Raw genomic sequence first — 23,820 nt, forward strand, 5'->3', positions numbered from 1 at the left:
AGGGGACTGGGACGGTTAGTGGATGGAGCGGGAGTTCAGGTGGTGTTTTTGTCTATCCCTGCAGTGGCAGGGAGGGGTACTGAGAGGACACGGAAAGCCCACCTGATTAACACGTGGCTCAGAGGCTGGTGCCAACACAGAAATTTTGTTTTTTTTGACCATGGGGCGCTTTACTCGGCACCCAGCCTGGTGACCGCAGACGGGTCCCTATCTCTAAGGGGAAAACGGATCCTAGCCCAGGAGCTGGCAGGGCTCGTTGAGAGGGCTTTAAACTAGGGAAGAAGGGGGATGGGGCTGAAATAAGGCTTGTTGGAGCTGTACCAGGGGGAACAATGGCAAAGCCGGGGAAGAAGGCAATGGCCTGACTGAAGTGCATCTACACTAATGCATGCAGCATGGGTAACAAACAAGAGAAGCTGGAAGCCATCATGCAGCAGGCAGGCTATGACTTGGTTGCCATCACGGAAACATGGTGGGACCACTCTCATGACTGGAGTGCTGCAATGTCTGGCTATAGGCTCTTCAGAAGGGACAGGCAGCACAGAAGGGGTGGTGGTGTGGCTTTCTATATTAGCGAGTGTTTTGATGTTGTGGAACTTGAGGCTGGGAATGATAAGGTTGAGTCTCTATGGGTTAAGATCAGAGGGAAGGCCAACAAGGCAAGCATCCTGGTGGGGGTCTGTTATAGACCGCCAAACCAGGATGAGGAGACAGATGAGGAGTTCTACAGGCAGCTGGCAGAAGCCACGAAATCATCAGCGCTTGTTCTCGTGGGGGACTTCAACTTCCCAGACATATCCTGGAAGCACAACACAGCCCAGAGAAAGCAGTCTAAGAGGTTTCTGGATAGCGTGGAAGATAGCTTCCTGACGCAGCTGGTTAGAGAGCCTACCAGGGGAGGTGCCCCGCTAGACCTTCTGTTCACAAACAGTGACGGACTGGTGGGAGATGTGGTGGTCGAGAGCTGTCTTGGGCAGAGTGACCGCGAAATGGTTCAGTTCTCTATTCTTGGTGAAGTCAGGAAGGGGACCAGTAAAACCGCTGTCTTGGACTTCTGGAGGGCTGACTTTGAGCTGTTCAGGACACTGGTTGGCAGAGTCCCTTGGGAGGAGGTTCTGAAGGGCAGAGGAGTCCAGGAAGGCTGGGCGCTCTTCAAGAAGGAAATCTTAATGGCTCAGGAGCGGTCTGTCCCCACGTGCCCAAAGACGAGCCGGCGTGGAACTAGACCGGCCTGGCTGAACAGAGAGTTGTGGCTCGAGCTTAGGAGAAAAAGGAAGGTTTATAATCTTTGTAAAAGAGGGCAGGCTACTCACGAGGACTATAAGGCTGTTGTGAGGCTGTGCAGGGACAAAATTAGAAGGGCCAAAGCTCATCTGGAGCTCAATCTGGCTACTGCTGTTAAAGATAACAAAAAATGTTTTTACAAATACATCAACACCAAAAGGAGGACTAAGGAGAATCTCCATCCTTTACTGGATGTGGGGGGAAACTTATTTACAAAAGATGAGGAAAAGGCTGAGGTGCTCAATGCCTTCTTTGCCTCAGTCTTTAGCGGCAAGACCAGTTGTTCTCTGGACACTCGGTACCCTGAGCTGGTGGAAGGGGATGGGGAGCAGGATGTGGCCCTCACTATCCACGAGGAAATGGTTGGCGACCTGCTACAGCACTTGGATGTACGCAAGTCGATGGGGCTGGATGGGATCCACCCGAGAGTACTGAGAAAACTGGCGGAGGAGCTGGCCAAGCTGCTTTCCATCATTTATTGGCAGTCCTGGCTATCAGGGGAGGTCCCAGTCGACTGGTGGCTAGCAAATGTGACGCCCATCTACAAGAAGGGCTGGAGGGTAGACCTGGGGAACTATAGGCCTGTTAGTTTGACATCAGTGCCAGGGAAGCTCATGGAGCAGATTATCTTGAATGTCATCATGCAGCACTTGCAGGGCAACCAGGCGATCAGGCCCAGTCAGCATGGGTTTATGAAAGGCAGGTCCTGCTTGACGAACCTGATCTCCTTCTATGACAATGTGACGCGCTTGGTGGATGAGGGGAAGGCTGTGGATGTGGTCTACCTTGACTTCAGTAAGGCTTTTGACACCGTTTCCCACAGCATTCTCCTCAAGAAACTGGCTGTTCGTGGCTTGGACTGGCGTACGCTTTGTTGGGTTAAAAACTGGCTGGATGGCCGGGCCCAAAGAGTTGTGGTGAATGGAGCCAAATCCAGTTGGAGGCCGGTGACTAGTGGAGTCCCCCAGGGCTCAGTACTGGGGCCAGTCCTCTTTAATATCTTTATCGATGACCTGGATGAGGGGATCGAGTGCACCCTCAGTAAGTTTGCAGGTGACACCAAGTTAAGTGCGTGTGTCGATCTGCTCGAGGGAAGGAAGGCTCTGCAGGAGGATCTGGATAGGCTGGACCAATGGGCTGAGGCCAACTGTATGAAGTTCAACAAGGCCAAGTGCTGGGTCCTGCATCTGGGGCGCAACAACCCCAAGCAGCGCTACAGGCTGGGAGACGAGTGGTTGGAAAGCTGCCTGGCCGAGAAGGACCTGGGAGTACTGGTTGATAGGCAGCTGAATATGAGCCAGCAGTGTGCTCAGGTGGCCAAGAAGGCCAGCAGCGTCCTGGCTTGTATAAGAAGCAGTGTGGCCAGCAGTTCTAGGGAGGTGATTGTCCCCCTGTACTCGGCTCTGGTGAGGCCGCACCGCAAGTACTGTGTTCAGTTTTGGGCCCCTCGCTACAAGAAGGACATGGAGGTGCTCGAGAGAGTCCAGAGAAGGGCAACGAAGCTGGTGAGGGGTCTGGAGAACAAGTCTTATGAGGAGCGGCTGAGGGAGCTGGGGTTGTTCAGCCTGGAGAAGAGGAGGCTCAGGGGAGGCCTTATTGCTCTCTATAGGTACCTTAAAGGAGGCTGTAGCGAGGTGGGGATTGGTCTATTCTCCCACATGCCTGGTGACAGGACAAGTGGGAATGGGCTAAAGTTGCTCCAGGGGAGGTTTAGGTTGGATATTAGGAAGAACTTCTTTACTGAAAGGGTTGTTAGGCATTGGAATGGACTGCCCAGGGAAGTGGTTGAGTCGCCATCCCTGGAGGTCTTTAAGAGACGTTTAGATGTAGTCCTTAGTGATATGGTTTAGTGGAGGTCTTGTTAGTGTTAGGACAGAGGTTGGACTAGATGATCTTGGAGGTCTCTTCCAACCTAGATGATTCTGTGATTAAATCTGTGATTAAAATGGCTGAGTTATGAGGTCCTTGAAAATGAAGGTTAATAAAGAAACCGTGGAAAGACACTTGAATACAGCAATAGTACATAATGGCTTCTTGATATATAAAAGAAAACTCATATTCTCTTTTAAAGTTTAATGACTTTTCATTACTCTTTTGCAGTATCCCTGGACTACAGCCACATATCCTATGAAGTGCAGTCTAATAGAAGCTTCATCCTATCACTATTTGTCATCATTTAGAAGGTGCCTCAGGAAAGGAGACATTAAAATATCTTCAATTCCTCTCACTGGTTCAAACCTTTACAGAAGTTCAATTTTACAGAAATTGTAATTCAAACAATATATATCTGCAATATTACAGTATGCAAGTGCTTTACTTCAGTAGGCAGCAAATCCAAATGACTCATACTTACTTACACAAAGGTTTTACTTCAAAGATAAAATGACAAGGAGTGTTCTTTTATTCTCTTAGCTCCCTTTCAAGAAGCTTAAAAAAGAAAAAAATCCCCTTAAAATAATGGTATCTTTAAATGCAACAGCAGAAAACTACTAACAAGAACATGTTCCCTGAAGAGATATCAGTACAGGTAAATGATTCATGTTTCAGGTAGAGAATAACTGTTTGTTAGCTCTGTCTGAGAATCTGCACAAAACCACTGAGTTTTGCACTAATTGCAAGAAACAGATCCATTGTGGAAATAGTGTCAGAATAAGTTCAGAAAGCTTCACAAGAGACACTGAATTAATCTAATTCATATTTTAAATAATTCACGAGAGGCTGTATTTAATATATGTATATGTTTTTTGTAGGATCATGCAAATAAATAAGACGTATTTTCTTCCAAACTAGTCTAGAGGGCAGCAGGGAGATGAAACAGCAGTTTTGTTGAACAATAGAGTAATAGGGGTGGAAAGGACCTTGAGGGGTCATCTACTTCAACCTCCAAGCCAAAGCAAGTCTGCCTTTAAAGGAGATGAGTTTTTTTCAGGACTGTTTCCAGTTGCATTCTGAAATTCTCAAAGGATGGAGACTCTACAACCTCTGTGGAAGCTCTGCTACAACTTTTGGCCATCATCCCTTGTTCTGTTGTTGTATATGCCAGAGAAAATTCTTCTCCATCTTCTCCATTAGCTCTCATTATATAGTGCTATATGAGCCTCCTTTGCTTGCTTTCTCTTCCCCAGGCTAAATAAACAAAGCCTCTAGGTCTCTCCTCCTAAATTATGTATCACAGCACTACTGACAGAAAGAAGAATCAACTCTTCCCATTCTGACAATGCTTTGATTATAGTTCAGATTAGTAGTGTTCATAAACAAGTGACTTTAAAGAGAGATGACTTGGCAAATATCAATTTTTCTGCAAGAGAAAATGTAAGTGCTTTTTAATAGAAGGATAGAAATAAGACTCCACAATCATTTGAGAAACACCATTTTAACTGCTACTGGAATTCCATTATATAGTAATGATGAACACCATGAAGTAAACCAAAGTATGTTATTTGCACATTCCTATTGGCAAGGTTTCATTCCTACAATTTCGTCTTAAATTGCTCAAAAAATAAAATAAAACAAAAAAGAATATAGACTGGATGTAACTCTCACTGGTTTGCTAATTTTTTTTGAGACTTTCTGTATGTTATCAAACTGAAACAACCTTTTCAATTCAAATTTTCTTTATAGGATAGTTTAAAATCATACACATAGGCATGCGTATAAATTCTTTTTTATCTTCCGTACTCTGAGATGTTAAATGAATGACAGAATCCCAGAGTGGTTGAGGGTGGAAAGGACCTTTGGAGATCATCTAGTCCAACTGCCCTGCTCAAGCAGGGTCACCTAGAGCACACTACCCAGGATTGCGTCCAGACAGCTTTTGAATATCTCTAGGGGAAGACAGGGTACTTACAGCTCAAAGAATGGTTTCATTTCTAAAAAGCTGTGGGAGACAGTTCAGTGAGATAAAGGGAGATCTGCTTGTGGGCATTTCATTTCCTGAGAGGAACATATTCAGTAGTTTTTGGGTGTGATGAAATGAATCATTCACTAAAAGTAACTCTTTTGTCCCTATTTGCTATGCAGCTATGCCTATATGGCATATGACTGTTTCAAAAATAATTCAAGATGAATTAAATTAATACCATCTCTGCTTAAGGAATTCATATTCGAAATATACAAGATTGCTGTAAAGGACTCTTCAGGTACTTCCAGTTTCTGAAATCTAAACAAACCTTATCTATTGTTCTAAAATGTCTGGTGTTCTTGGAATGTTGGTCAGCCAAAATCTCTTTTTTCTTCAGTTAATCTGGAACACAAACAGTTCCTTTTCCAGTACATTGTAAGATAGAAACAGTGCCATGGAGTTTGATATTCCCAGTTGCTTAAACTCATTATTCCCCAGAATCTGATCAAAAAGTTAGCATATTGACTCTTAATGGGAAAAGAATGAATTCCTATTTTATATCATGAATGAAAGAGTACACAGTTCATGCATACATTCAAGGTAGTACACTGATGTTAACATTGACATAGTCAAGTACTTGATCACCATTTTTTCCACAATGTAGTACTTGAAAGATCATAGAATCATAGAATGGTTTGGGTTGGAAAGGACCTTAAAGAACGTCTAACTCCAACCCCCCTGCCATAGGCAGTGATGCCACCCACTAGATCAGGTTGGCCAAGGCCCCATCCAGCCTGGCCTTGAACATCTCCACGGACGGGGCATCCACAATTTCTCTGGGCAACCTGTTCAAGTGCCTCACTACCCTTACAGTGAAGAATTTCCTCCTAATGTCTAATCTAAATCTATCCTCTTTTAGTTTAAGAGCATTCCCCCTTGTCGTATCATTATCTACCAAAGTAAAGAGTCCTTCTCCATCTTTTTTATAAGACCCCTTTAATTATTGAAAGGCCATAATGAGGTCTCTCTGGAACCTTCTCTTCTCCAGACTGGACATCCTCAGTTCTCTCAGCTTTCCTTCATAGGAGAGGTGTTCCAGCACTTTGATCATCTTTGTAGCCCTCCTCTGGACTCGCTCTATCAGGTCCACATCTTTCTCGTGCTGAGGGCCCCAAACCTGGATGCAGTATTCTAGGTGGGGCCTCATGAGGGCAGAGTAGAGGGGGGGCAATCACCTCCTTTGATCTGCTGGTCACACCTCTTTTGATGCAACAAAGAACATGGTTGGGTATCTTCTTCCAACTCAAAACAAAACAAAAAACTATTGTCAAGTTGCTTCAGAATTCAGTTTGTAGCAAACAGTTCTAGTAATGTGCCCTACCTCTGAATTGCCTTGGGATAATTCAACATCAATAAAATTATCACCAAGAGTGCCAACGTTGATAAATTTATGCATACTATTTTATTTGTCTTGGCAAGATTAAGAAACCCATATGCACTGATATTACCGTAACAGCCTACACAGATGTTGATAATGCAGAAGATTCAATGCATTGGTTTGTATTGTTCCTTGCCTATTGCATTTTTTTGTATTGTTATACAATACATATAATATTATAATACTCCCAAGACTGGAGCATATGGAAAAAATGAATAGGACAGGACATTGGTTTTGGTGTTTTCTTTAGCTGATTTTCTATTTCCATATGAAGACAGCAAAGGCCCTTCTCCTGGTCAGAGCAGGTAGCTCTGGAGCTGAGATGCTGGAATGAGAGTGGCCACGTAGAAAGCATTGGGAAGACATAATGTCCTGGCTATCCCTGAGCAGTTAATTTTCGCAGATGATTCCTGGCAAATGTGTGATGGTTTTCTACTGGGAGAGAGCACTTGGGGCAGAAGTCATGATATAAATAATGAAAATAGATGTAATATGTCTGGTAAACTACTATAAAAGCCCATCTTGTACATGGAACAATACTCACCTTATCCGTGTTTTTTTTTGTTGTTGTTGTTTCTTTGTTTTTTTAAATCATTTTTTTCAGAACTATAGCATTCCCTTATGTTATCCTTTTATTTATTAATTTATTTTTTAAATCAACTTTAGCATAACTGTTGCACCTACTTTGCTTTCCCTTTTCAGCTGAGGGGTTATTTCAGGTACATCCTTTCTTAGCCCTTTGGAAGAAGAGGGATGGAGTACAAGGAAGAGGGAGGAATGCCCCTGTCTTTACATTAACAAAACTTGCTGGAACCCATCTGTTTCTTTTAATAGAGAAGGAATTTCCCAATTAAGGCAATGGCAAATATTCATACGCTACTATTTTATTTATTGGATATATTTCTTCACTCTTACTAGTATGAAATATACATATTGAAAAAGTTTACAGGATGTATGATCAGATTACACAACAATTATTAGGACATGACTTGATGTAGAATGCATCAAATTAATTATTCACATGAGTTATTCACATCGATGGTCTTTTATTCTTACTACTTCCTCTCCATCCTTTTTTTGTAGTATCTAATTATTGCATATTTGTATTGTCCTTAACATGCTCACTATTAAAAAATAAATAAAATCAATTTTCAAATATAGCCTATATTGGCTATTGGCTATAACAATATAACAAGAAATAACATTTTGCCTTTAGATTTTTTTCTCAGTGCTTGGTTGAGTGAAATGTTTTCTGTTTTGCTTTAGATAAATGAATGTTTTAGTTAATAGCTTAAATTTCAATAACTGACTTCTAAAATACCTTTTCAACCTTTTTTTTTTTTTTCTTGTGCAAAAAAAGATCTCTTTCAAACAGAGAATGAAACTGAACAGCTGGGATGAGAGATTCATTATCCCTATTATGAGATGAAATTTTATATTTTCAACTCGGGTTTATTCTGACAGACTTTAAATATGGTACAGTGTGATAAAAACACAGAATTGTTATTTTTAGGTCATGCATAATGTTCAGCCAAAATATAAATTTTAGAGATGTATATAATCAAGATGACAGTGCTATCAGACTACCCAATCATTGTAATTATCTTTTTTTTATTAAAAAAAAATAAATCTTTATCATACTTCAAAGATCAAGAAAGTACCTTCCTACTGCCTATATACAAATATCCCTGCATCAAGAAGATGTTTTTACAGGAAAATTAGCTGGAGACTAGATTAATTGATTTTGTATGGTAAACTGAGGTAAATCAATAAAAGTATTTTATATTTAGACATCAGTGAGACAGTAACCCAGTTTATGTATTAAAATATGTAATAATGATAATTGTTTGATCAGAGCAACAAGCAATATATTGTCATTGGATTTGGTAACCAGCTCTGCTGAAAATTCACAAGTGAACATTTCTTGCATTTATATATAATATTTATGTATAATATTCTGTGAATCTAAAATAACTATAGCTTTTTTTTACAATTACTGCAGTATACTGGGAAAAGGAATTTAATGTATTGTATAGGTATTAAACGTATACAAGTTTCTCTAAAGTAACATCATCATTTTGTTAATGCTTTCATGAAAATCGAGTCCCAAGTAAATAAAAGTGTAACAAGTAGGAAACACTGTAGGAAATACTAGGAATTTGCCACTGCAGATATTGTAAGGCCTATTGCAAGAAATGTCTCTTTTTCCCTATTTTTATACAGTAATTTGTTTTGTATTATATCTTGTATAATGAACTGTACCCAAGGATGTATTTTAGAACATATAGTGGATATAGTGGTATCTGCATATGTTGATATACTCAGAGAAAATGTTTTTTAAGAAGTAACACAGAAGAAACTGTGCATACCCATTTCAGTCCATGGCTACATGAGCTGTGACTTCTCAGAGGACATTCCGAAAATAGTCAGGCTGTCGGACTGGTTATGAATAATGGATGGCACTGTAGCTGGAAACAAAGGCTTTCAAATTCAAAAGGAAAATTGAGGGTCAAATTCAAAAGGAAAACTGGCATTCCATCCATTCTAAACAACTATATTTGAAAAAAAAAATATTCAAACCCATCCGTGAAATATTGCCAAACAACCACCTGCTCCATGAAACAAGTCATGAAAAGAGTTTTTGTAAATACTCATTTTGATTAAAGTTAAACAAGTTGCCAGTATTGTGAAATTGCAGCATTCCCTTGAGTCTATTCTGTTTCTATTCTGACATGACAAAAACTTGCTACTAATTTCAGAAACAATAAATTTAGTAATGTCATATCAGACACATCAAGTCAGATGGAAGACACAAAGTCAGCATGACTTAACAAATTTGAAAAGATACAGGGTGCCACAGATGTCAGAATTGACGTGCTGTATTACATTCCTTTCAGATCATATAACAGCTACCAAAGCTGACGGGGAATATTACAAGGAGATCCATTTGAGGATCTCCTCACTCTATTAGTTGTGAAAGTCCTTATGTATATTTCTCCTCTAGTTTCTGAGGAGAAATAGTGTATTGTTTTCCCTGCTATAGTACCTTTTCCAGGTGAAATGAAAGTATTTCTGGTGTTAGCATGCTTCAGCTATGCTGGTGACTGCACCCATTCTCTGATTCAGCTGTCTCTGCTGTCTATAGAACTTACTTTACATCACTTCAGTCAGGTCCACACACTTGGAGTTCTTTATTTTTCCTTGTCTTCTTTTCTCAATTTTTCTATACTGTTTATCCAGACAAGTGCTCACCACTCTAGGGTAAATAGTTCCCATTTACTTCTGACATTTTGTCAGGGCTAGCATTTAAATTTTAACTTTCAATCATTTTATCAAAACAGCTGGAATTGTTGACACACTTGACTTTAGCTCCCAAGACACAGCCATGAGACTCAGAAGATGCACTATATATCTCCTGAAACAAGAAGACCATGATTTATCATGGAAATATGAACAGAAATGGTAGCTTATGAAATAAAGAAAAATAAGCAACATCATAACATTGCTTTTATGTTTGTTCTAGTTTTGGCTAAAAGGCATTTTTCTTTCCAAACCAAGTTTTTCTATTTTATTTTATTTTTTGTTTTTTCCCCGGGAAAAGAAATATACAGAATTGAATGCAGTTTGACACTTAAGGAAACAATTTAGTATTCTGATATTTTTCCAGTGCTTCCAAAGCTAGTAGTTCATAAAGTATGTTCCTTTTCAAAGCCGTGCTCACCTTGGAAATATGTGATTCATTGTAGACAACTAGCAAATTTCATATCATTTTGACAGAATCAAGATTTTACCTTGGATTTCTGAAGTCTTTTAGATTTAATGTCACTTTTGTAGCTACACCCAGTTGTTGAATACTGTTATTCTATTTTTTCCTGTGAAAATACATACTGCAATAAAACCTGTAACCTATGATGCAAGAAAAAAATATCTCGTAGGAGCATTGCTGTGTTACTTGGCCTAGCTCTAGTAGTGCTAGAGTTGGTGTCACTTTTGGGGAACAGGAAAGGAGGGAAGCACGTATTTCAGAACAATGTTCATCTACATTATTTCCTATTGCCTATTCTTTTGGAGGAATACTTTGAGAAAAACAGGACTTAAAATATGTTCCAGGTGTCTAAGAGCACAGAAATGAAAAGGTGGTAAGATCTTTCTGACTATTGTCATACTGATTTGAAAATCAGCTAAGCCACATGGTATTTTAGATGTAAAGAATAAAAAGCTAAATACCAGTTTCAACATGACATCAGGTACTTCCTCAAGAAACCTAATTAACTCATTCATAATATTCCTCCCACTGCTTTTAGAATTGTTCTGCTGGAGGCATCTCACATACATTTCACTCCGTAATCAAGTGTGGTTGATAATGACTGGACTTTGGATGATTTGAAATATATTAATTCTTCCATAGAAAAAGAATAATTTGAAGACATTTAGTATAACTAATGATTTCCATGGATTTCACTATGTAGAATAAATAATTAGATTCATCACATACACAGCTAACATCTGTGATTATCTGATCAATACTGTTTCATAAACGACAGCAAAATTGTAGACATCAGCTCTTTTTGTTGATATTCCTTCATATGTCCAGAAAACCACCTGCCTTTATAAAAGGCAACAAGATATCAAGTCCATTAAACTTCATACATGTCTATGTATCGTAGCCTATTCTTTGTATTAGGAATAAATCTTCCTGAAATATAAGATTGTTCCCTTTTTTTTTTTTCTGTAAATTCTAATGAAGCTCTTTATGAAATGTCAAGTTTCATTATTTCTTGAAAGTCTTGTCTGTTAAATTTCTCCTTTCAAAGCAAGACGTTATATGCTAGAATGTATACTGAAGTTCTTTCCAACTTGTCAAAAAGTTAATCATTTTCTGTTATAAATTGACTAGCTAAATAAAATTTGAAAAAATATAAGAGCTTAAGCATTTAAAGAATATTATTTTTAGCCTTATTTCTTTCTAAAATAAACTTAATGTGACTACTTTTTTTATAAAGTAAATCTTATGTAAGTATTTCATTTGTGTGTGTGTGTACAAGAAAAAAGCCAAGCAATCCTAACATTAAATTCACTCACCAATTTAAAATTTCAAAAAGGCATAAACATAAAAGTACTATTTCTATATATTCCATGAAAATGAAAGTTGAGTTTTGGTGTTCTGATGACTAAAAATCTTTACTATTATCTCTCCTCTTCTAACACATCATAGAATTCATGCGAAATTCCAGCCCTGAGAGAAAAACATCTAAAAATTAAGACTTCATTAGGTGGTGGCTGTAATCATTCTTGATTTCAGTAAGGCCTTTGTTATTATTACTTACAGCATCCTGCTGGACAGCAAACTCAACATGAGCCAGCAGTGTGCTCTGGCAGCCAAGAAAGTTAACTGAATGATTCTCCCACTATATTTAGCAGTAGTGCAGCCTCCCCTTGAACGTTGTGTGCAGTTCTGGGATTCACAGTATAGAAAGGATGCTAAGGTACTTGGAAGTGTCCAGAGGAGGGCAACAAAGCTAATAAAATGGCTGGAAGGCATGTTGTATGAGGAGAGGTTGAGGAGACTGAGTTTGTCTAGACTGGAGAAAAGGAGGTGACCCTACAAGTTTCTAAGGAAGGGAAGTGGAGAGGGAGGTGCTGCCCTCTTCCCCCTGAAGACCACTGAAGTTATTAGGCATGACTTTTTTATCCTGTAGACACTTAAAGAACTTAGATGAATAAACAGCTGTTCATGGTGGAGGGGTGTGCTCAGTAAACCCATGGTAAAGTCTGGCCAATGTGAAGAACCTTCACAAGTTTGAATATATTAAAATCTCATTTAGTTAAAACCTTTTTATCACATTATACAGCCATCACCCTAGATTCTACAATTCTTCTGGAAGGAAGGAGCTCTTATTTACAAGAACTCAGAGCTATTCAATAATCACAGGCAAACATGACATTTTATTTCATGCATCTTGGAACCATAAAGAATGCTTTTCGTATACATTTATATATATAAGAATGTAATATGCACATATAATTTCAGTATTTTGATAAAAGAAGTAAAAGGGCTCCTCGAGCATGTGTCTTGTACTACTTGAAGGCACTCAGCCTTCTGGAGTGATTATAAATATAAGAATGACAAATAAAAGGCTTGAGAAGATAATTTCTGCAGAATAACTGAATACTTTAAGAGGAAAAAGGTAACTAGAAAGGAGTGGGTGGGCAAAGGCAAGAATTATTTGCCAATAATAACATATATGTGAAGAATGGAAATGACTGGTGGTATGAACTATTCATTGAGCTACTGAGAACAGTCCAAAGCAGAGCTAATTTTATCTCAGAGGAGAAGACAGAAGAATATGTAACAAATCTGTTTAACTAAAATGGGTACTGATAATACCTTCATGCTTTTAGTATTCTATAGTATAGCTGCATCTTATTCTAGGTAGCAGAAACAAGGGAGAGAAAGTATGATAATGTATTGGGTTAATGGCAATTTCAGGTTGGAAATTAGGAGAAATTTCTTCTTAGAGAGTAGTCAGGCATTGTAACAGGTTGCCCAGGGAGATGGTGGAGTCACCCTCCCTGGGGGTGTTTAAGGAAAGGTTGGATGTGGTGCTTAGGGACATGGTTTAGTGGGTGATGTTGGTGGTTGGAGGACTGTTGGATCAGATGATCTTGGAGATGTTTTCCAACTTTAATGATTCTATGACTGTAATGCTGGTGGGCAGTTGAACCCCACACAGCTACTCATTCACTGTCTGGTGGGATGGAAGAGAGAATCGGAAGGGCAAAAGTGATAAAACTCATGGCTGGAGATAAAGAGTATTTAATATATGAAGCAAAGTGGTGCAAGCAAAGCAAAACAAAATAAGGATTCATTGACTACTTCCCATCATCCGGCAGATGTTTAGTCACTTCCAGGGCTTCATCACATGTAACAGTTACTTGGGCAGACAGATGCCATAATTCAAATGTTCCCTCCTTTCTCCTTCCTTCCCCCAGCTTTTATTGCTGAGCATAATGTCATATGGTATGGAACAGTTGGGTCTGTCTGTCCCAGCATGTCCCCTCCCAACTTCTTGTGCAGCTCCAGACTACTCACTGTGGGGGCAGAGTGAGAAACAGAGAAGGTCTTGACTCTCTGTAGGCACTGTTCAGCAATAGCTAAAATGTTGGCAAGTTATCAACACTGTTTTGGTCAAAAATCCCCAAAATAACACCATAACTGGTACTATGAATTAAATTAAATTAACTCCATCTCAGACAAAACAAGTCTACATTAAAACAAATAAAATAAAATCAGTTTGGTTTTGGTGACATAGAAATTAATTGCATTAGAAAGAAATTAAATGGACTTAAATTGAAAAAAAAAAAAAAAAAAGAAACTTGAATTGCACCAAAACCTCCAAAGTACAGCACCTGTTAACTGAATCTCAGTTAGAAAAGCCAAATTATTATCTTGGGATTATATACAGTCCATACCGTACACTGTGTCTCTGTTGGTTAATGTACAGACTCCCCATCCAGCTATCAGAAGCATGCTTTATATTCCCTGGAAGTCCAGCCAATACAGCTGCCAGAGGCTAAGCAACAAGCTTTGAGAAGGCAAGCTGACAAGCCCTCCCAGGAAGTACTTGCAGATGGTGAGTAGAAAGAATAACCAAACAGTCAACTTCCTGTCTAACCAAATCACAGTTTGTCTAAAATCAACTGGAGGGAATAATTGTGACTAGCTGCAGTGGCAGACTAGAAGTCCAAACAGATTTTCTGCATTGCTAACTGCAACAGATACATTTTTCACCCTATGATAGAATCCAACAGTGATAAATTTGCCATTCAAAGTTGGTCTCCAGTGATATGAGGCATCTTTTCCTAACCATGTTACCAATTTCAAGTTGTAGAATACTTCAAGTGGCAGGGCTGCCTTGTCATACAGAAGTATAATCACTGTAATAAAATAAGGCATAGAAATGTTGCAGTGTCATGACATATTCCCATGAAATACAGCATGATTTGTCATCCAGGCATAAGCAAATAAATACATATTTTTCCTTTAATTTAACAAAATACTTTAAAGAAAGATTGAAGAGAACTTTGGGCAGTGTAAGTAAATAAGCTTTACATATTTATACCAATAATTACACCTCACAACAAGATTTTAATGAAAATATTGCATAAAATTGTTTCCAGTGAAAGAGTTTCATCACCAGCTATAGAAAAGATTAAAGTCATTGTTCTTTCTTTTTAAATATTTCCCAAGAGTAGTAGATATAGATCTTTTTCATCAACATGTGGCTTGGTTCATCAAATCAAATACATTTCCATAAGCAAGTTTGATAACTGTGATTAACAGTTATAAGTAGATGGTAATAACAGATAAATTGATATAATATGTATATTTTACAAATGAGTTTGTATTTTTTTGAATATATTTTTATTATTGCGATGTAATGATTCTAACATACCTTGTCTTAAAAAAATGTCTATCTGCAACTGAAGAAAAATATACTTCATAGATGGTGTACAGATTAACAGGTTTTCTAAGATGTACAGGCTATCTAAGAAAATACATAATGAAGGACAGGCAACACAACTGGCACATTTTCAAGTTTTCAAAACAAAAATATTTGTGGAAAAATCAGTTAACCTTGTACAGAGATCCCAACATAACCATGTAGATAATAACTGAAGTAGACCATAACTATTAGCATAACTAGGGTAAAGGTGCCTCTAGTTTGGGAGCATAACGCTGTAGGAAATCCCAGTGTGTTTTGCAGGTGCTCTTTTCTTAAGAAACAAGTATGCCAAATTAGTCACCGATAGTCTTTATGTTATTGCCAATTACATCATCATTGTTTTATTGTTATTAAAGTGAACTGCATGAATCTGGTCTAAGTCATTCTTGGTTTTGTTTGGCCTGGGTATATGACTTTGTTGACTGCTTACTAAATCTGGATTCAACAACTGGATAAGAATGTGGGCAGCCCAGATTAATTTGGTTGCAAGAAAACAATGTTATTAATTAGTTTTCATTTTTATGATAATATATATAAGGTATAATGTATGCAAACTGTGTGCAGTTTGCCTGAAATGTCAATGTACCTTAGCAGGCATCAGCTTTGCTGTTTCAGTCCTGAGTTACTCTTTAAAAAGGACTGCCAATTATGTTGAATTTGATGAAATTGTTTGGTAGGTTTTGTGAGGTTCAATTTTATTGAACTTTTTAATGGTGCTTTATTACAACTTATTTTCATTGTCAAATAGGGATTGAGATTCTGCTCTTATAGTCCTCTTGCACATAAATTCCTTCATGTTATTTCTCTGAGGATTCACATTTAGTTATAGTATACACACAAGTTGCCACTTGTCCTTTTAAGATTTACTCAGGATCTATATAAAGTTGTGCTTTACTAAAGTAGATGAACCTTTTTGAAAGCTGAAAGGTGTGATGAGAAAAACAGAGTAGAAAACTGTGAATCAAAAATCCAATCCCCAAAATTCAGTTATAAAGACGTAAGAAGGGCAACACACTAAGACTAAGGACTATCCACTTTTAGTGCAGTGTTGCTAGTCATACAGAAAATCACTTCAGTTTCCTAAACCTAAGATTTCTCAGCTTAAGCTCTGTTAAAAGAGACTGGTACCTCTAATAAAATGTTCATCCTACCTGTATTCATCTTGCTTCTGCAACTACTAGGAAATTTCTAGGGAAAGCAATATTAATATATCCAATCATGCTCTGATTATTCTGATTATTTTGTTTACAGCAATGGCAATTGGCCTTAAAAACAAAAGAAAGCAAAGAAAAAAAAAAAAGCAGAAACTACTGAACTTTCTGGATTGGATGAGTGCCTATTTTGCTACTGCAAAAACACACACATACCTAAAGCACATTGTATAATCGCTCCTAATATAAATCAGGTCTCACAAACACCATTATAGTACATGTAAAGAAATATTTTCTATTTTATATGGATAAAATAGAAATATCTATCAATTAAAATAACATATAATGAAAGTGATGAGTAGCACGGGAGTAATGCAAAAATGGTTTTTGAAATGCCAGGAAGAAGGTTGTCATGGAAACAGCTGGGTTAGATATCTTTTTGTTGCTACAGTTTTATTTAGTTGCTGCTTAGTCTTTATGTTCTTTTAATAAATTAATCTTCCTCAAGTCATTCATGATTTTAAATATCTCAAAACAAAATGCTATGTTAAGAACCTTCCAGATTCAAGGCAATGACTAATGGCATATTCATCTATACTGAAACATATAAAAATGAAAACTTCCATTTTACTCCCACACTCAGTCAGCTGAAAGATTAAAAGAGAAAGATGAGTAAAAGAGTTAGTCACTCTCTCCATAAAAGGCTATCATGGCATTCTAGACTATTTTGCCGGGAGTGAAATGAAGGAAAAAGAAAACATGCATAAACAGTCCCCCAAATTTTGAAATGCTTAAATTACTTTATTCTACATGAATGTAATGTGAACTAAAGTGGTTAATTAACAGAACTCATTTATAAAAGTAAAAAGAAAGGAGGTTTAAAATTTAAACAAGTAAACGTACTTGCCAAGTTAATCAGAAAAGGAACACCAATACTAGGATAATAAAAAAAATAAAAAATAAAAAAAGCTTGCTAACTGGCCTTACTGCAAGAAACAGAAGTTTAATTAGTCAGTGTGAGCATACCTCCCACAAATAATTTTCTAAATATTAATTATCATCAAACAAAAGAAGTGCTAAGTACCATTGGGAAACGAATGGGAAGGGCAACACTGACACATCTTCAGAAAACAACCTGAAGCAATGAATATAAAACAAACACCAAGGCAAACAAAGTAATAGTGTTTCAATGCAATATAATTGTCAAAATGACCAAAATAACAAACCTGAAGACTGAGTTGCATTAAAAGAAGTAGCACGTACAATGAAGTAACACGACAATAAAATACACAGGAAATGAATGCTGTTTTTCAGAGCTATAACAAATCTAAAACTCACCATTGAGATTTTTTTTTTTTACTGATAAAAATGCTGATTTATTAAATGTTTTGTGGACACATTAATCTTAACAAATCCTAGAGCACAGCATAGGTTCAAATACTGTACTGGGTTTCCTCATCAGTTATCTGCCCTTCAGGTTTCTTGACAGACCCTGTGAAGAATTGCATTCACTCTGTGTTGACCCAACATCATATTAGATTCTTTATCACATATTGAGTATCCTATACTAGCTACATATCATCACTGAAATTTCATTGTCTTCCTCTTCCTCTGCCATTCCTTCCATTGACAAGGATGGCATTAGGTTGTGCTTTTATTACACTAAATTTGGAATACAAACTAATCAATACTCATCAATTCTTCTTTTTCTTATGAAAAAGATCACAGAGGGACTGTGTGTGACAGAAACACACACAGTTGTAGTGTCTATCACATTTTCCTTAGTACTTGTAGTTATGGCGGGATGTTTTCTCCACTCCAATGAAACAGGCAGAAATTTGTTTCTTCCTAATAGAATTGATGGAAAACATCTTTCTAGGTTGTATTATTTAGCAATGCAAGAATTCTAATTCCCTGGAATTCCTTGCTTTTTCAGTCCCATCTTCCAGACATATCTCTTGCCAAAGGTGTAGCACTTGTTTCTGTCAAAGTATTGAGCAGAAGGTTTCTCTAGGGGCTTTTCATCCTGCTCATAGTGCTTTATGTATTATTATTAGGGTACTTGCACCATATTTCAAGAATCTTAAACATAATTCCTCATGTTAACAATATAATTGGCTAACCTGGACTTAAATATTTTAGAACTGCCTTGCTATAAATTTTGTCCTTATATGCAAGACATACTTGAGGAGGTTATGATGATAAAGAATCCTATTTTTACTTCTCTTTCTATTAAATCTGCTGATTTCCAAGACTGGTGCTTGTGTATGTGTGGTGGTTGACCTTGGCAAGCTGCCAGATCCCCATCCAGCCACTTTCTCACCCTCACCTCCCACCCCCTCAACACGATAGTGTTGATATAAAAACGTAGGGTCAAGAGAAAGACGGAGATCACTTACCAATTCCCATTGTTGGCAAAACAGACTTTACTGGGGGAAGATTAATTTAATTTATTGCCAAATAAAGTAGAGCAGGATAGTGAGAAATGAAGACAAAATCTCCAGCACATGTCCCCATCCTCCCCCTTTTTCTCAGGCTCAACTTCACCTTTTATTCCCGATTCCTCTACTCTACCCCACAGAACAGGGGGAGAGGAAATGGGGCACTGTAATCAGGCCAAAACAGTTCCTCTTTGCCACGTCTCCCTCATCACATTTTACCCCTGCTCCAACAAGGGTCTTCACTACAGGCTACAGTCCTTCAGGATAAACCTGCTCCAGCATGGGTCCTGGTTTTGAAGAGCCTGCAGCTCTTCAAAAACTGCTCCAACATGGGTGTTTCCCATGGGCTACAGCGCTTCAGGAAAAGACCGCTTGTGTACAGGCTCCTCTCCACATGCTGCAAATCCTGTCAGGAGTCTGCTCTAGCATGGGCCACTGATCTGTCAAGAAATATCAGCCTGCTCTGGTGTGGGGCTGCATGGGTTGCAGTGTGGATATCTGCTCCACCATTGGTCTCTCCATGGGCTGCAGGGGAATCTCTGTTCTGGCACCTGGAGCACTTTCTGGCTTCCTTCTTCTGACCTTAATGTTGGCAGAGCTGTTTCTTACTCCTATCTCCACCTGGCATTCCTTAAACACATTTCCCAGAGGTGCTGCCACCTTGGCTGCTGGGCCCAGCCGTGCCCTGAGGTGGGGCCATTGGAGCCAGCTGGAACTGGCTGGGGCCGGCATGGGGCAGCCCTGGTCTCTCCTCACAGAGGCCACCCATGCAGCCTCTCCACTGCCAACACCTTTCCACTTACCCCCAATACACTTTGCACAATCCAGACTTCTAAATCTCTCTGGCCTAGGTATCTAAAACGTATGCAGTGAATCTGGTGTGCCTCAATTTCTTGTGACTAAAATTTTAGCTTTTTCAATTGTGTCTTTATCAGCGCTATCAGTTATGTGTTTTCATGAGCTGCATTCCATGAAGACTGAAAATTTGCCTATGCACAAGAAACTCATATGCCTGTTGCACAGTGCCAGTGTGCACATTCTGTCCATAGTGGTCCATATATTGAGTGGGAGGTACAGATCATCAGTCTTACCTGCTTTTTCAGAAGCTACTCTGTTAGAAATGAATTAGCATAGCCAGGCAGCTGACATTCAGAGGGTGTGTTCTTTACACCCTCAACAGCCCTTTAATAGGATGCAGCCAACATCATATATATATATGTGTGTGTGTGTGTGTGTGTGTGTATAAACTAAAGAAATTCACAGTAGGTAATCATACACCATAATCAACCAATTCTGTTTGCCAGCTAAATTGAAATACTATTCTCTAAAACGACAAAGTTCAAATATAAAAGGAGCTTGTAAAATCTCCTGTATAAGGTCTAAGACTCAGCAGAATATACCAAAAGCCATACTAGCAGTAACCAGTGATGCAATCTATTATTATAAAATGACTTTCCTGTTGAACACTTTCAAAAGGTGTTTAAATTTACAGATGTTTACCTGAAAGCAATACATGTCTTCCGCACAGAGAGAAAAGGAAGGACTTCGTGATGCCACAAAATATCTAAAGACATTGTGCAATTCCATTTCATCCATTTTATGTTACTATGGTACTCTTTATCTTATTTCTTGAGATATGAATGAATTTGTACTTTATCACAGAAGCAGAGTCCCACAGGAGTCCCCTAATTAAAGTAACATATACTTTTTTGATGGGTGGGGTTCTTATGCTGTGATACAAAATTAAGACTACACTACAGAAAAAAAAAAAAAAAAGGAAAAAAAAAAAGCTGGTAACAACCAAACCCAAATGCTTAAATGGAAGGAGTTTTCTCTAGTTACACATTTTTAAAAATTAAGGCTTTAGTTAACATCAGGTCTCCAGCAATGCTCAGAAATATTTATGTGAATCAATGATCTATATTATTAAATGTTATTTCATCCTATTTAGTGACAACATCTTAAGCAGGCTGGAGTAATAAGTAATTTCTAAGAAATATCTCAGATGTACTGTAGGGAATTTTAATAAATAATTTTTAAAGCTGCTGAAAAGATATTTTTCATATGAAAATAATAACTTTATTATTATTAACTTAACTTTAACATATTAAGACAATGAAACTCCTGACAGAAACTAATAAAGGATAAGGTATATTTCCATAAAATCAGCACATACAAATTAAGTGTGTATATTTTAGATGTGCTAAATACATATAGTTCTTCAGTTTTCTTATCAAGGGAGAGCAATCCTGCGTCTCAGGGACAGAAAAACTATATAAGTTTGTAAACTAAAACAACGAACATAGGTAGTATTCAGTCATTTTACATGACTGTGTAGGAACAAGAAGTGTTTACGGTAGATCTGGATGATAGTCTGGTGACAGATGGCATACCTAAACTGGTACCAAGGATTCAGGTGAAGGTTGCAGTTAGAATTCAGATTTAGATGAGCAGAAGCCAGAGATCAGAAACTTCTGCTCAACACTTTTTGCCATCAATGTCATTCTGCAGCTTATATTAGCAAACCAATTTTTTGACAAACTTGAGGTATTAAAATATATTGTGTAAAAATTTGCTCTGGAGCAACAAAGAATTTGCAGTAGATTTCTTACATCACAGTTCATTGCTTTAGCCCTCAGGCCATTATTCTTTTCAACTTTTATAGATGAACAATTTCCTTAGTGGTGTTCTCTTTGTTGAAAAAAAAAGTGTTTTTGTTTGTTTGTTTGTTTGTTTTTGCTTTTCTCACATGCTCAGACTTACAAGAGAGTTTTCCTGATTTCACCTGAGACAGAACAGGTATGAAGACTGGTGTGCAAACTTTTCTCTTATTTTGTACTTAGTTATTACTTCTTATATTAAAGGATGGAGGTCAAATTTGTATAACTGAAGGGGACATACACCCTTTCTTTTAAAAACTTTGTGAATTTCCTCAAAGTTTTTTTTTTTTTTTGAGAAAAGAGTGGCGAAATATGATTTTCTACTTTTGTGTCAGGGTTGAAACATGATTTCATAAAAGACATACTGTATGAACTGCTATTAATCAATTTAGTACTTTGGTATTTATGTTGCTGTTGTGAGTGCAGAGGTTGGTAGTGCATCAGTGAATTCAAGCTAGGCTAGCTAATCACTTGAGCCATCAGAGGGATTAATACTGAGGTCCAGCTAATGGTAGCAAAATTGTCAAAGACAATTGAGTTTCCTTGCATTTAGGTGGAGAGGCCACTCTTACTCATAGTTCAGATAGAATATTTTCTGAGGACTTAATATATGAAGTGTGAATCAGAAAATAAGAATTCAGTAAAAATAATTAAAATTTTAATTTTCAGTAACAGCAGTTGTTTTCTGTAAAGGGGTCAGAATCTGATCCCTAAAAATCTAAAGCAAATTTTAACAAACTTAAGTAATTAATGGCAATAATGCTTTAAATCTACCAAAGTATTTGATATACCTAAACAAATTATTTTCCAAAAACTGTATTCAAATTTTCAACGTGTATTTCTTACTATTCTGTTGGTGAGGCCACACCTAGAGCACTATGTCCAGTTCTGATCCTCTCATGAGCAAAACCTACTTATTTTCACACATCCAATATGACACTAGATTTTACTGAAAGTATGGAAGCTTAAGTTTTCATTTTTCACTTAAGGATTAGTTAGAATTAGTTGCTTTGTTTTGTGAAGTGATGTTCTTATTAGGACCAAGCCAACAGTAAAAATGCCCAGTAACATAGTGACTTTTATTTTCAGGCAATTTACAGACATTATCTATTTAATCATTGAAATATTTTTTTGAGATGGTTACATTTATTTATCTACAGCTTCAACTGAAGAATACGAACTGGGGATATTAATTAATTTACCCAAGGGCACAAAGGATATCTGCATCTGTATTTAGATTAAAACATCTTTTCAGCTCATTGTTAGGTGTGCTTGTCACTAAACATTTTTTTTTCCTTCTCTAATTCAAGTTCCCATAATTTTAATAATGTAGTTGCAAATGTTAGTACAGCAAATCTTCATTCTTTTCAAAAAATAACTGACCATTTATACAGATCACCTCTTGTTCACTAGGAGTTACTTGATCCTTTGATAATGATGAAGAATCACTGCTATTCACAGCATTTTAGTAGAGTCATTAGGATGAAACTCATAGTTTATATTGTATGTATGTCCATTACATAAACCTCATTGTCCATAATAAATCCCTGTATTAACCTCAGAGGCACATGCAAAAAGGAATGAATAGCTACAGACGCTCAAACCATGTATGCACAAGCCAAGAAAAATAATAAAAATTCATTGGATAAAGCCTGTATATAATGACTGACATCTTTAAAGGAAGAGGCACAAATGATCTGCTGAGAGAATGTCACAATAATTTTATTTTCTATCAATGACACACATTCTGCCATGTGAAAAGCAATCTCCTTTCAGATCTGTGCAAGGAGGTGCAGGACGCTGCTGTCTGAAGTTCCGCTGTACACAAGAGTTAACAGACACCAACAGGAACTAAATGTGGGATAGCAAAGCAGTATATTGAATGTGAGTATCCCCATCCCAGAACAAAGGAAATAATGTTTGTGATAATTTTTAGCTACAGACCTAATTAAGCAACACATGCCTACATGAAGCAACAAATATGAAAGCACAGTCTTGCATTTGAAGATGTAACTCAGTGTTGTCTTCAGTTCCAAACTCAACTGGATACTACTCAAAGCATTTAAGGATCTTTGGATATTAAGTATATTAAAGTGCTTTTACAAACAATTGTTTTGCTTGGGATGGTTGGACACTTGTGTTTCAGTATTCTGACATTTTCAAAAACTGATAGCTATCAGTTTTTCTTCTAAACACCTTAGTACTTCTGTAAGCCTTCTCAGACCATGCTTGTGTAAAAACAGGTTTTCTAACCTTGTTTTCCACAGTAACAATGTCTGTAAATGCACATGTCAAAACCTATTCAGAGTTTATCAGTGATTTCTTATTGGTATTTACCAATAAATGCCAGTGAGTTTACCAGTCTTAAAGCTCTACTCCAGCCTTCTTTGGCCACTGTGCTTTTAAAAACTGGAGAAAGGCTGTTGATCCTGGCCAAAGGATCTCTAATCTCAGGAATCTCTACTTCCCCCCTTTTCTATTTTTTCTTAATCTGCATA

The 23,820-nt window shown here is 37.6% G+C and overlaps 1 protein-coding gene across 1 annotated transcript in view; it reads right to left on the reverse strand.

Moving 5' to 3' along the window:
• EYS (eyes shut homolog) overlaps positions 1-23,820 on the reverse strand; it is a 728,533-nt gene that overhangs the window by 690,361 nt on the left and 14,352 nt on the right. The gene's annotated exons all lie outside the window — the stretch shown is intronic.

This window comes from Cygnus atratus, chromosome 3 (assembly GCF_013377495.2).
Source record: "Cygnus atratus isolate AKBS03 ecotype Queensland, Australia chromosome 3, CAtr_DNAZoo_HiC_assembly, whole genome shotgun sequence".
Taxonomy (NCBI): Eukaryota; Metazoa; Chordata; class Aves; order Anseriformes; family Anatidae; genus Cygnus; species Cygnus atratus.